The sequence below is a fragment of the Anastrepha ludens genome, chromosome 2, assembly GCF_028408465.1.
Source record: "Anastrepha ludens isolate Willacy chromosome 2, idAnaLude1.1, whole genome shotgun sequence".
In the NCBI taxonomy this organism is placed as follows: domain Eukaryota; kingdom Metazoa; phylum Arthropoda; class Insecta; order Diptera; family Tephritidae; genus Anastrepha; species Anastrepha ludens.
Window position 1 is genome coordinate 134217430 of NC_071498.1, and position 14551 is coordinate 134231980.

Consider the following 14551-nt stretch of genomic DNA (forward strand, 5'->3'; position numbering starts at 1 on the left):
TTCGGTAATGGTACTCTAAAGAAAACAGTCGTTCAAGAGTGAATCTATCGAGGATGATGAAAACATCAAAAAAGAAAATATAATATAAAGAAAAGTTGATCAATAACCGGTAATTAACCACCAGAGAGCTGGCAGAGGACTTAAACCTTGCTGACACTGTAGTTAATGATCTGGGTTTGTGCAGTGTTGCTGCAAAGAACCTGAGCTTCATGCAAAAAGAGGCCGCGTTGATATCGCCAAAGACTTGATTTTCAAGGCTGAATCCGACCTAACGATCATCAAGCGCATCATTACTGAAAGTACGACACGCAATCCAAACATCGGGAAAGTGAGTGGGTCAAAAATGAAATCGATGCTCACAGTTTTTATGGGTAACAACGGTATTGTACACAACTTTTTGCCAGGAGGTCAGACAGTTATTAAGGATTATGATATTATTTACGCGTTATGAGACGTTAGCGTGGAGCAATTCGCTGCAAAAGAAAGGAATTGTGGGAAAACAATGCACCGTTGCACAGAGAGATCATTACCCAGACCGAAACGAATAACATTCAACAGCCATCGAATTCATCTGATATTGCTCCCTTCCACTTTTTCTGTTTGATCGAGTCAAAAGACCACCACGGGGAACGCATTTTCTCAACTGAAAAGAAGTAATGGAAAAATCAAAGACGCCTCTGAAAACAGAGTTCCAGAAATGTTTCGAGAGCTGGATCAAAAGCTGGCATAAGTGCGTTGCAGTTGATGGGGAGTACTTTGAGGGCGCTAACCTCACTTTTGAGGAATAAACTTGTGTTTTGAGTTTTCGGAATATATTCCGGGAACTTTTTGATCATGGTGGTATAACTCCATTCATGATTCTACTGTATTTTCAATAAAATTCAGATATTTACTTAGCCGAATGGGTTGGTGCGTGACTACCATTCGGAATTCACAGAGAGAACGTAGGTTCGAATCTCAAATATATATATGTACAGGGTGAACACTTCATGTGTTACCTATTCAAAACACCATAACTTTTTTGTGTGAAATTAGTTTTTATTGATTTCCAAGACAAAATTGTTCAAAAATAATTACAATTTTAACATACATTCACTTTAGGTCGATATGACCACCTTTTGCCTTGACTATAGCCTTCAAACAGTCAAAAAATGAGTTGCACGCTGCACGAATGTGATCTTGAGGTATTTTGGCCCATTCTCGTATAATCGCTTTTTTCAGCGCATCCATAGTGGCATTTTTTAAGTCCTCACCTTGCTCTCCAAAATGGACCAGATGGAATAGTCCATCGGATTTGCGTCTGGCGAATTCGAAAGCCATTGTGTGGACGAAATGAAGTGTTGAACATAATTTGTTAACCATTCTTGGTTCACACGAGCCTTGTGAGACGGTGCCGAGTCCTGTTGGAATGTCCATGGTCTACGACCGAAATGTTTGCGTGTCCACGGCTCTAAAGCAACTTCTAAAACATTTTCCCGATTATAAGTCGCATTCACTTTGACACCAGGCTCGATAAAAACGATTGGAGAGCGTCCATCAGCGGTCACTGCGGCCCAAACCATTACTTGCGATGGGAAATTGCTTCGAGTGGCCATACGTAGGCTCAAATTCTCGTATGGGCGTTCGGTCAAGTAAACACGATCGTTTTGAGTGTTTATGAACTGATCAATTAGGAAATTTTTTTCATCAGTAAACACAATGTTAGGAAACTCGCCACGTTCGTGCAAGCGAATTCGTGCACCGAACTTTTTCTGCTGGCGTGAAAGATCGTGCGCTTTTTGGAACTTGTAAGCCTTGACCTTGACCTCATTTTTCAATATGCATCGAATGCTGTCTTGCGATATTTTCAGTTCTTTAGCCATTTTTCTTCCACTTCGACGTGGATTTCCTTCAAGTCGAGTCTTTACTTTCCGAACCATTTCTGGCGTTTTGCAATGCTACCAGTATCATTGCAACGTTTTATAGAGCGACACACAAACATTTTATTCACTTTGAGGTGACTGAGCTCACCAACAATGGATGGTTGTGATTTTCCAGCCAAATATAACGCAATCACACTATTACGTTTGAATTCCATCACAGAAAAAAAAATTCAACAAAACTGAGTCGCAAATGCTTTTGGTGGCTTATAAACAATATATTGAACTGTCATTAGAACAATTTTAACGTTGATGTCATGAGCGGTTTTACAGATACAAGCAGTGTGAAGTTGGTAACACTTCAAAATCGTTCACCCTGTATATTTATAAATTGCTGTTAAAACTCATAATAATTATTGTCCCTTTACAATAGCGAAATTTTTTTAATGAATGCTAAAAAAATGAAAAAATTACCACAAAAAAAGTATTATCAATTTCTGGTAAAAAAGTGAACGTATAGGAGAAATTGTTGGCCTTATAAACAAGCACTATGTTGCCAGACTCTATTGTAGCCAGTGCACTCCATGCTTTCATGCAACACCAGCTTGCTTTAGAGTTTATTTTAGTTACTTAAAACTCTTGTTGATTTCAAAGAAATTTACTTAATAATAAGTTGAATAAATGTACGACGTATTTTCTCACTAACGCTAATGATTTCATTTCCAAGGCTTTCTTGAAAAGAAAACGTAATTTTTTTTCAGTTCTAAGCTTTCTCATTTTTTGTTTCATTCACGACAATATCTACTTATATAAAGCTATTTACCGGCATTCCAGCGCCCCCTAGCGGCTATACGCAGACTTATAAACCTTTTTAGATGCACTCACGGATGTTACATCGCAATCGGATGAAGAATTTATGAAAGTTTCACATTTACATATAAAATTATATCTACGATAAACGGATTACCCTTAAGATAGTGCATAGGATATTATCTTTGCGCAGTCAGGTAATTGGGAAAAAGTTCAAATAAAGTTCATGCAAGAAGTAATTTATGCAAAATACATTCAAAACACGCCTCCATGGAACAACAATTCAAAATTGAGTCACATATTCACATGCATACATGCATATATTGTCACCTTAACGCGAAACTAGCCGAGTAAACCAAAATAGCGGTAATAACACGGTTTATTGGATATCTTTATTTCCGCTTGAATGAAATCGTATGCGGAAACGGAAGTGGCATTAAGTTGTAATATTGTCTGTAACTAACAACGCACACGTCGCGCTCCCGCATTCGCATGAACACAATGATTTTAAAGCTTACACATGTAACATTCATTGTTTGCTTCAACACACACACACACACATTCATAAAAGTTTAGAAGAAATCGCATTACGATGCGACATTTAAAACTACGTGGCAATGGGCGATGAACTGCTGGCAGTCAAGTTACTCTTTTGCTCCACCTCATTCATACATACCATCATACATTTATACATATTATATATGTACGTATTTCACGAAATCAAAAAATTAAATGAGGAAAGGGATTAGCTGCGCTAAAATTTAAAAAAATGTGCATATACTTATGCGCGGATATGTGCATGTAAATAAAAAAAATTAGCATTAAAAAGGAAATAATTCGCAAAGTAGGAAGAGAGCATCACATTAGGTTCTTCATTGAACTGCATCTAAAATTTGTTTTTCTGAATTTGATTTTTTCTGCAAGTTGAGAATCTAGCAGTTTCATGGAATGCCAAGATATTTCTTCCATCGTCTACCAAGTCGTCATTCTTCAATTTTCTCGCACGACATTTTTTATATCGAGAATATGCGCAACACCGTCAGGGAAAAAAGTTATCAGAAATCAACGAGACTTGCGCTTTATTATAATAAAATTTAATGTATGTAACCAGCAGTGTAAAAAATGCGCTAAAAGAAAAACTGTTTTTAGAAGTGATAACAATAGAAATAAATATAAAAAATTGTACACTTAAACTTTATAAATAAATTTATTTTAATTTTTCTTTATAAAAATTAGTATATAAAAAATCACGTGACCCAAAGTACAATGGAAAAAAAGTTGTTCCACTGTCTGCATCATTTCTTTTTGAAATGTTGATGGATCTGTAAAAAGTAAAAAAAAAGATCTTGTAAAATAAAGTTGTAATGATAGTCTGTCGAAACAGATTTTTGAGTTTCGAAAAATTTTGCAACTTAGGGCATTTTAAAAAAAAGTATGCGATTTACGTCATAAATGTCACACTTCAATTATATTTATAAAATTTTTTAATAAAAATGTCAAAAATCCGGCTCGACAGACTATAGGGAAAGCACTTTCGATTATTTAAAAATGGTAATGGTAATGGTTGAACGGATTAGGCTAAGGCCTTTATGCACTGCGACCAGATTGATCTATTGTGCGCCCGTAATTACTCCTGTGGCTTAATGCCTCACAGTTGGTGATTAGGTGTTCCATAGACTCCTCTTCATCACAAAAGAACCTTTATGATCTTGTGCTAGATAACCCTATTGAGTTAAAAGGTTTACTACAGGCAAAGCGACCTGTAAGTGCTGCACAGAGTAATTTTAGGCCCATTTTATCTAAGGTTAGAGCAGATTTTGCTCTGTTGGCATTGAAGTTCAAAAACTTTTTGGAGTGATTAAGTCCGCTTGTGCCGTTTCAGTATTCCCTGATTTTAGTTTGGATCCATTTTTTGGTTTCCTCTTTTATATTATTTTTGTTAAAGCCAGGGCCGTGGAGAGAGTATTCGGGCCCCGGGGGAAACTTGAGATGCGGGCCCCTTCAAATTTTTTTTATTTATCAAAATGCGTATTATGTTATAGTAAGCCTCGAGTCCGGGACCGGGGAAAAAGTACCCGATCCCCCCCCCCCCCCCCCCCCCTCTCGTCGGGCCTGGTTAAAGCCGAAAAATAGGGTTGGCCCAATAAATAGCCCTTCTGCCCCTTTTTTTGGCATAAAAGTCCGCCTTCTCGTTTCCTTCGTGTCCCTCATGTCCTCGTACCCAAATCAGTGAAACCTGAGTATGAGTGGCCAGTTTGTTGAGTGCATTGTTTCACTCTATTAGGACTTTTGACTTGTGTTAGGGATTTGTGTGCTCTAGGCCCCACTATTCTTGCTCCTACTCCTTGGAGCGTTTTGGAACCATCTGTGTACCATTTTTGTGAGTCATCATTTATCCATGTTGGGTTAGTGTTCCACTCCTGCCTAGACGGGAAGATAACCTTGTATCTCTTTATAAAATTGACTGCGGGTTTCGCGTGGTCATTCGCCTGGGTTATGCTCACTGCATGTTGAACCCTGTTCAAGATATTGAGGTGTAAGATCTCCTAGTTTAAGTTTTTCTTTCATATGAAAAGAGAGTCTTCCTCTTGTATTGCTAAATGTAGTGGTGGTAAATTTAAAAGCGCTTCCATGCCAGCAGTTGGGGTAGTTCTCATGGCCCCTGTTATGCTTAGGCAGGCCAGCCTTTGTAGTTTACACAGTTTTGATATATGTAGATGTCGTTTGATTTGTTTTAATCCACCATACTAAAGCCCCATATAGTACAATAGGTCTTACCATTTGGGTGTAGAACCAGAAGGTTATTTTAGGGTTCAGACCGCAGAACCCTAGAGTTGTTTTGTTGTTCAAAGGTTTTTCATTACCTTTTTTATTACTGACGTGGGCCTCCCAAGTAAGTTTTTTATCCAAGATAATTCCTAGATATTTAACCTCTTCCTTTAGAGGTATGTCTATTCCATTTATTTCTAGGGTGGGTATATTGAGAACCCTTTTCCTGGTAAATGGGATAATAGTGGTTTTGGAATGGTTGATTGATAATCCCTCTTTTCTACACCACTCCCAGGTTATATTTAAGGCATCCTGCATTAAGTCCTTTATGGCTCTTTCTTGTTGCCTTTAATTTTTACAGAATTTTCATCTGCACACCCCATTGTTTTATACCCTTTATTGTTAAGGATTTGTACCAAATCGTCAACCAGGATAGACCAGAGCAATGGCAATAGTAGTAGTAGTTTTACTTTGATAAAGTCGAGAAATGCAAAAAAAAGCCAAGCCGCTGAAATTGTAAATGGTGCTTATGGTGCCGATACTGCATTAATCGGGATGACCGGCGTAGTTAATTCTGATTAAGGGCTCCTCCAGTACTTTCAAATATTCCTTTGTTTTGGCTTTAAAAATTCATTTACAATCTAAAGAATACCTTTTCAATGTTTAAGCTTAATATAAAGTCTAAAAAGTTCCATAAAGTCAGTGAAGTGATGAGCGTCGAACGAAAACCTTAAACCCATTTTTCTCGAAATTCGTTTTTTTCCGCGCTGTCGAATATAACTCAAAAAGTAATCAAGATATCAACGTAAAATTTTACAGGGATATTCTCTAAATCTTGGCCTTTACATGTACCTCAATTTTTATATTAATTATCACTAAAAATATTGTTTTAATCAATTTGTTTATAAAAAAATGTAATTTTTTTCTTTTTCACTTCAAATTTTCATTATTGTTTTTTTCTTGTTTGTTTAAAATATGTACTTGTAAAGCGGAATAACTTATTTTAATAAAAATTTGTTGTCTGGTTGATTTCAGTTGATTGCAAGATTGTACATTCCACGGCGCAAATTAAGGAGCCACGTTTGAGCAACTATAGCGCCGCTTTTTTTTATTTTTTTTTTCAAAAGAGATTTTTTTTATATTCATTTAAGCATGAAGTTTATTTTAAGATAATACATATCTTCAGTTTAAAATGATTGCAGGACTCGTTGTCTGGAGGCACTTCGTCCTGGCGGTAACATTCAACAGGAATTTTGCCACTCTCTTTCCACCTCAGGAGGAATGGAGTAAGGGACTCTAACTAAGCATCTTCGACACTACAGCCTATACAGATGGCTCTAAAATGGACTGTGGGGTTGAAGCAGTCTCATAGACTTAAAATTGAACATTGAAGGTAACCAAAAAGCAGATGAACTGGCAAGAGGGGGATCTGCCATGAATTACAAACTTGTAGAATCGATATTCGAAATGTAGTGGAGAGACCAGACGACATGCAAAATTAGCAGATTGTTATGGCCCACCTAAAACCACAAGCAAACGTCAATACTGGTAAATATGAAAAGAAGAGATGCCTGCGGACTCACGGCGGTGATAGCTGGCCGCTGGTCTATCAGTCTATCACAACACACACTGACAGGGAAAAAGGAAACGATTCTCCATTTCCTCTGTGAATGCCCTGCCTTATGGAATTTTATAATGTCAACTCTGGGCAAACAGCTATTCGAGAGTTTCGAACAACTGTCTGGCTTAGATTTCAAGAACCAAATAAGGATCTTAAATCGCACAGGATATAGTCATGCTGTAAGTTACTATTAAAAAAGTTGATAACGCGCATGTGACAACAAAATGGTGCGGAAGCGCTAATTGGATTCTGGATGATTCACCACCTCAACCAACCCACAAATGCGCTGCTCAAAGTAACTTCTGCAATCTTACAGCTGGCCATCGACAACCGAGTGTCAATCAAGTAACAGGCTTGCAATATTGCGGTAATTATTGTGCAACTCGAGAACTGGAGAACTTTATATAGAAGATATGGGGGATAATTTTTCTGAGAACACTCACACTTTGCTCATTTACGAGATAATCGGCCGTTTAGGAGGTAAAATGAAATTTTAATTTTTTCATTTCGAGTACTCGCCCTAAGGGAACATGCAAGTTTAGCGAGCAATGGGGGTAATCGTATACTCGCAAGGGAGTAATCCGAAAATACTCAAAAGGTGGTCTCAAGTTCTACTTGGTGCAAACATTTATCTATATCTATATGCATACACGTGCATATGTATGTGCATGCGTAAACTTTGAAAACAAATGTTTCTACTTAGAGACATTTTGCTGGTCTGCAACGAAATGTGATTGCGAAATAAATTAAAAGGCGACGAGGAATGCTACCATTTTTTTCACATTGATTTCCCAAAGGTTTTTAGCGACTGCCGCAAAAAATTAATAACAGCAAATGTGACTCGAGCGTTGAACACTCTGACGCATGTACTTATGTGTTTATATGTATTTACTATGAAATATATTTGCCGCTCGCCAACACACAGCCATCCATACATGCCGCTCAACGGTCCGGCGACTTTTACTTCCGCTTCGCTAAATTTGTTTACATTTGCGCATATTTTTTTTAATATACATGCATACATATATAAAGTATATATATGTGCATAGGCTTGTATAAATAGTTGTACACATATACAAAAAGGGTGGTCAGATTGGAGGTGCTTTTTCTAATAGTATTTTTTTGACAGATCTCGTTTGACAGTAGCCCACTAAATATGATATATAATTTGTTTCAGTATTCATTGACATTTCATCCTGGTAAGCCGTACGCCTCAATAACGTTTACGTTGAACGAACGCTATCGCGCCATGATAAACAATTTTTTTAGTCCCGGGATCCTCACATCATTTAGTTCCTACAAGACCGTGCTACTTGACATACAGCCGCTACTTGCCGTGCAACAATGAACTTACTGCGCCGTCCTTTCGATTAGCAATTTATCTGTCGTCTCGGACCAGTGGATTGGCCACCAAGGTCACACCATTGGACTTTTATTTGTAAGGGTATGTACAGTCTGGCGGACGCCGTAGTCGGATGGGTTGGTGCGTGACTACCATTCGGAATTCACAGAGAGAACGTTGGTTCGAATCTCCGTGAAACACAAAAATGAAGAACAAGTTTTTGCTAATAGTGGTCGCCCCTCGGCACGCAATGGAAAACCTCCGAGTCATGAAAAAGCTCCTCTAAAAAATATCTGACGTTCGCATTCTCTTTGATCTCCTCTATCGGCTGAAATCTCCTTCCACGAAGTGGTAACTTCAAGTTGGGAAACAAACGTGGTATTTACTTGGTGTTTGGATAAATAATCCAGCACAATTTGGGCTCGGTGTGATGGCGCGTTATCATAATGCAAAATCCAAGAATTGTTTGCCCACATTTCTGGCCGTACGCGACGTACAACATCTCTCAAGCGCTTCAAAACGGCTAAATACTATTTTTTATTGACTGTCTGGCCCGATGGAAGGTACTCATGGTGCACTACGCCTTGGCAATCGAAGAAAACAGTCAACATCACCTCCCCGGTACTTTTTGATCATAGGGTATGTCAAGTCGAAAATCGAAGGTATTGGAAGCAACATTACTAAAATTATTCACGAGATACGAGATATCGACCGAAGTCCTTCAAAACTGGTGTTTCCGCATGGCCGAATTATGGCGCAATTGCGTCCAACATTTGAAAAGGATTATCTTTAAAGCCTAAATGCCATGATTGGTTCTTCACAAAAATAATAAACACTGCCCAATCAATTTGAATTCTCGTTATTTTATTTCAACTTAAAATCCGATACCCGTCAATTGATCACCCTTTTCATACATATGTATTCCCACTCATAGTTTCATTTCATTTCATAACTTTTCTTCATTGCTTTGGAGTTTGGTTTGCCTTTTCCACCAGCCCATTTTATATTTTCATTCTTACACTTACGTCAAGAGTATTTGATTTCGTTGAATGCGGCTCGTTGGACGCCTGGTGAGACTCTGTTCGGTTTTCGTAACTCATCGTTGACTTTTTCCATCACCGATGGCATGCAATGCTATGTTGCTGAGTGCAGCCGACCGTATCCTCTGTGCTGGCACCGACCCAAGTGAGTGGACATCGCGTGAACGCTAACGGCTCTACAGGTCGATATGAGCAACGCAGAAAATGCCAAATGGCTAACTGGTACGGGTGGTGTGTTGGGAGTCCTACTATGCCATTGCAGGCGTTCCATTTGTTCTGCTTCTACAGATTTACAGTATCTGATGCGTAGTAAGCAGTGAATACTACAACGCGTCGAATATCTAGAATTAGTAAGCAATAAGCGTTTGTCAATTGCGCACAACACAACACGCTCGAGCCATAATTGCCAATGCACCGCTTCATTGACACCGTCGACCAGGCTCAAGTTGTTACGTTCTGCTTGGAAGACTACATTCGGGAATACCGAAATGTCCGCTGGGGATTAATTACACTTCAAGCTATAATTTGTTGTTTTTTTTTACTTGTTTTTTGTCAGAGCTACGCAACAAAGCACGTAGGCAACATAACCATTAATTCTACATAGTACTTTTGTGCTTCTTTTATTTCTTTTAAATCTACGCAATTTACTAATTGGTCAGGGAGTGGCTGCCGGATAATAGGAAGTTCAGATACTCAACTTTTTAAAAGCCAGATACTGAACTTTTGCCGAAACAGACGCACAGCGTATTTTCCTCTTCCTTTTGTAAGACAATATTCTGAAAAATAGAAATTTTGAAAATGCGTATTTCCTGTAAAAAAATAAAACTTTTTTGTACGGAGGCGGCCCTATGCTCGGGCTGGAAGCGATAATACACCACACGAAAATATTATAAGACCATTTAATTTTCTTATATTTTTATTATCGGTGTTAGGCCTAAACTAATAAAATTTATGTTTTTAATATTTCAACTTTTAATGATAAATGTTTCAAACAAATCTGGGACTGAGCACTACAGGCTACAAGGGGGAATTTTTTTTTCGGAATTTCAATACGCATACCCTTTATTTTTTTCCATTTGACTCTAAAAACTTAAATATAAAATATTATTGAGATCGGATGCCATTAACCCGTGCCGACTTGATGTCAAACTTTAAGATTAAAAGTTAGTATGAAAGCTATGGGCTCACAATAGAGAAAAGTTTAATTGAATTTTTAGATTAAGTAAATAAGTAAAAATAAAACACATATTTCGTATTTATTTTCTTTTTTTTATAAAAAGGATATCAATCATCGAATTTTCTTTTCAAAGTTTGCTTTTTATAGTCGGGATATACCTGTCTGTGTTCTTGTACGCAACGTGGTAAAAATAGTTTTTGCTCCTCTTGAACAGTGACCAAACCATGGAAGTCTTACATTAACTTAACCGCTCTTTCTGCCGTATGACTAACTGCTTTCGGTCCTAGCAGCTTCCTTTTAGCCTGCAGAAACGAATCATCATTTGACCACGAAGAGGGGCACTTGTTCAGAAAACTGTCGTCAATCTGGAGTCGATTAAACAGGAACTTGCTTTCGACAGAGACGATGTCATCAATGTTTTTCTCTGAAATTAAAACAGATAGATCACTTATCAAATATACCTATTAGGAAACTTAGTAAAAGAATAAAATCAAAGCTTAATTAACGTACCAAAAAGTGGGCCACAGAGTTCTTCTTTGGATGCAATGTAGCGTTTATTGTGGACTGTTGGGTTTTCTCTAGTTAAGTTAGCAATCACTTTTACTTTAGTTTCTAGATCGACATCATCATCAAATAAAGCCAGAATAGACACTTCATCTGTCAAATACCACAAATGCTGGCAAAACTTCTGCAAAGCTGCTTTTGAAATGTTTTTGTCTATTGTTTCTTAATTTTTCAGGGCCTTCAAAAAACACAAATCCTGATACGGCCAAAATACATTGGAGCCAGGGTTTTACGTAGGATGTCACGATTAACAGACATACGTCCAACAGAGCTGCCTTATCCTTGTTTGAAATTCGGAATTGAGAGCTAAGTAACGATATTTTTAATAAATAAATGGCTCTCGCCATCCATCAAGCCTGGTGCATAGCACCTGGAGGCCGAATCTTAAATTCCTTCGCTGAATCTCCGCCATGAAATATAATTGAAAGCTCAATTAATTCGCGATAGTCATCTCAAACGATTTCTTTGGTTAATTCAGTTTTGTACAATTTTAGCAGTTTGTCAATTTCCGAAACATTAAAACAAGAACTTTTCTGTACAGCTTTGCATTTTCTCGGGATCGGCTTTAAGGACTAATTCGTAAACGTGATGACGGCAAGCAAAAATAAGCACTTCTCTACCCTGTTTTTTTTCGAGAAGCACACATGCTCCATTTATGCGGCCTGCGTTAGAAGCAGTAGTATCACAACAGAGAATCTGCACTTTGCCTTCAAGGTTCCAGTTCATAATAGTATCCCAAACTGCGTCTGCCTGTTCCCTTTCTGTCGAGCTATCCAATTTCGGAACAGCAATAATTTGTTCTTTATTATCGTACGTAATAACTACCGGTAGGCGTTCTTCTTTACTTTTACGTGAATCTACAGCTGGCAACAGTTTTCCGTCCCAGTGGACTGTTACCGTGTCCGGGACCTTGTTTTGAAAATCAATTTTTATAGCTTCAGTCCGTTCTTTTCGCATTTTCGTACGAACTCTATGGATAGAGGACTTGCTTATAGGGAATTCATCCGTATTGTGCCCCAGAGCCTCAATAGTAGCTTCAATTATAAAGACAGAATCCCTCACACTTAACTGACACCTGTCTAATGCGGCAACTAACTTGGGAGTTATGACATTCTTCCGCATAGAAGTTTTATCGGGCTAAGAGGAGGCTTCTCTTGCGCTGGGCCTATTTTCTTCTAATTCTATTATTTCAGGATCAGAAGATGACTTTTCTAGTGATGGTTCGCAAGTTGATGTTAATGGTGCTAAGGATGAAAAATTTTTAGCACGTCGCTTTTCCTCCTCGATGATTCTAAGGCGCGTCCTTTCCTCTTTTTTTGTTAGTTTTTTGTCCACTCCGGCTAAGTGACCGGGCCGACCTGGTTCTCTTTGGCGCTGCAAGAAGATCTTATCTTCATTTATTTTAATCGATTGAAGAGCATTGGCATGTGCGATGTCAAACAAATTGTTTAAGTTTGAAACAAACTCCTGTCGACGCAGTTCAAACACTTCTTGAGTTTTTTTCGCATTTTTTTGCAATTCTCTCCAAACTTGGTATAAGTTAACTAGTTTCTTAACACAGTTAGATATTGATCTGGTCGGTATACGTGCCTTTTCCCAATAAATAATACACTCACGAATTGTGAGATTTGCACTTTCATTGACACTTAAGTTCACTTCACGAATATTATAGAACAAAACTGCCAGTACTTGCCCGTTAGAGGGAAGTTTAGAACCGGTAATTTGATGAATTACGTCCCCTATTAAAAATATCTCCTTTTTGGAACTTCGTAACTCCACTGACATGTTGACTACACGAAAAACCCGCGATTACTAATAAAACAAACAAGTAATTACACGCAATCAATCCGACAGTTCGCGCGCGCCGTACTATACAAGTACCGTTAGGTTTCCGCGCAACTCGGCACGGGTTGCCGTGATTCTAAGTAGACGAAACTTTATTTTTAGATGTTTTGAGACCATTCAAACAAAATAAGAGGGTATGCGTTAAAAAAAAACACTTTAATTTTTCCTACTGAGCACCCAATCGAAGCTTAAATTAATTATTAAGAAAAGTAAAATCTATAGAAGGAAAAAAGTTAGGGCCAATGTTATTATATTTAACACAAACAAATAGAATTAATGGGTTGGGGAATAAGTTCATAGCGTTCATAGGAAAGGGTAAATATTCATTCGATAGAACACCTCCTGCTCCACAAAACTATGTTAGTTGTATTTTTGCATTATTTAATTTTTTATTAGCTTTGGGGCTTAGAAATGGAGTATCCAGGACCCAAAAATCAACATTTTCGACACCTGCTCTTCTTTGCTTTTCAACGAGGTCAAAAAGCAGCTGAAGCAGCCCGGAACATTTACGACGTGCATGGAGACATGGAGAAGGTATCATAGGCGAGTCTACAGTGCGGAAATAGTTTACACTTTTGAAGGAGAACGGTCGCCAAACCAGACCTGAATGGGCGGTAAAAATAAACTACGATCATAAAACGATTCTCAATCACCTTAATTCAATGGGATTTACCGAAAAATTGAGTACCTGGGTGCCTCACGAGCTTAAGGAAATAAATACAAATAAAGTCGCCTTCAAATTGCTTCTCAGCATCTTGCCCGCTATCAAGCAACACGCGGTCATAGATAGCGCTTTTTGCACCGAACCGTCACAGGCGATGAGAAATGGTGCCTATACATCAATATGATGCAAAGAAAGAAGTGGGTGGCTACAGGAGATACGCCAAAGCCGACAGCCAAGCTGGATTTTCATCCAAAGAAGACCATGATATGCGTTTGGTGGAGCTGGGAGGGCATGGTTCACTAGGTAATGCTCGAAAAGAATGCCACGGTCAACAAGAAGCTCTGCATTGCCCAGCTACACCGTTTGAATGGGGCTATTCGACTGAAAGGATCTGATCGGCATGATCAAAACATACTCTATCACGAGAACGCCATGCCGCATGTTGCACAAGTCATCAAAGAGCTCAAATGGGAATTTGCCGTCGTTTTCTCCGCACCTTGCACCGACCGATTACCACCTTTTCCGCTCTCTGCCAAACCATATGAAGGGGCTTACCTTCGATAACGAAGAGGTCCTTAAAAACTGGCTCAACAACTTCTTTAACATCAGACCAGACGATTTTTGGCGGAATGACATCAACTAATTGGTCAGGAGATGGGAAGAGGCAAACAGCAACGGCGAATACATAATTGTTTAACTTGTTGTTATAATTATTGATTTTTGGTTAAATAAAAGTCTTCGGAAAAACGCTTCAAACTTATTTAAATTTTAAAAGTAGAGCCAAGAAGCACCGAAAGATTTGGTAGCTCCTACAATAGTCAGACTACAATCCCATTGTATATATTTAAAGCTCTGTAAAG